This window comes from Sciurus carolinensis, chromosome 3 (assembly GCF_902686445.1).
Source record: "Sciurus carolinensis chromosome 3, mSciCar1.2, whole genome shotgun sequence".
NCBI lineage: Eukaryota > Metazoa > Chordata > Mammalia > Rodentia > Sciuridae > Sciurus > Sciurus carolinensis.
Window position 1 is genome coordinate 19,165,096 of NC_062215.1, and position 1,312 is coordinate 19,166,407.

The following is a 1,312-nucleotide window of genomic DNA, read 5'->3' on the forward strand; positions in this document are numbered from 1 at the left end:
TAGACTCAGAACATGGGCCTGATGGGTTGTCTCTGAGCAAAAGTGGCTAATGTCACACAGGGATTGTGATCCATGTTAGTTGCTCAGAGGAACAGTCGATGTATGTGTTTTTTCTGTATTGAGTGCAATGCTAAGATCTTTACCTGCACCACTTTCACAAATACACCAAGCCAGTGAATATTCTTATCATTTCATTTTATAATTGAGATAAAATGAGGTTTAGAAAGCTTAGCCAGGTATGGTGGTGCACGCCTACAATCCCAGCAACTCAGGTGGCTGAGATAGGAGGATCCTGAGTTCAAAGCCAGCCTCAGCACCTTAGCAAGACCCTGTCTCTAAATAAAATACAAAAAGATCTGGGGATGTGGGGATGTGGCTTAGTGATTAAGCACTCCTGGGTTCAATACCTGGACCAAAAAAAGAAGGAAAGTTTAAATAATGTACCTGAGCTTACACAACATTTACAGAAATGGCAAAACTGTCATATTTAAGCCTAAGTCTTCCTAATACCAGAAATGATTCTTTTTTTCTTTCTACTTTTTTTTTTTTTTTTTTTTTGGTACAGAGGATTGAACCCAGAGGTGCTTAATTACTGAGCCACATCCCCAGACTTTTTAAAAAAATTTTTTAGTTGTTAATGGACCTTATTTTATTCATTTATTTATATGCAGTGCTGAGAATCAAACCCAGTTCCTCATACGTGCGAGGCAAGCACTCTAATACTGAACCACAACCCCAGCCCTTTTTAATTTTTATTTAGAGACAGGGTCTTGCTGAGTTGCTTAGGGCCTCACCAAATTGCTGAGGCTGGCTTTGAACTCGAGATCCTCCTGCCTCAGCCTCCCAAGTTGCTGGGATTACAGGTGTGCGCCACCATACCCAAAAAGAGATGGTTCTTAACCACTATATAATGCTGCCTCACTGTTTTGTGGTCCCGTCCTCGAGGCTACCCATTAAATAATTGACTTATAACTGAGGAATGTGTTCATAGCTGGGGTGAGCAATAGTATGTAACATATCTGTAACTTCTAAGACTACAAAGAGGCTGCTTACACATCTACATTTTCAAGCTTTTATTCATGAGGAGATAAAGAAGGCCAGGTCCCAGGTGAAGCATCAGGGAGAGGGTCTGCTGCCCATTTAGAAACTTCCATTTTACCTTCTTGCACAAGGACTCTGCTATTCGCTAGCTCACTACCCTGGCAGATCCAACTACCAGGATCACATTCTTCCAAACTTTCTAGCAAAAGGATGGCGACCTCCTTGCACTTACAGAGTATTGTATTTTTTTTTTTTTTTTTTTTTTTTTTTG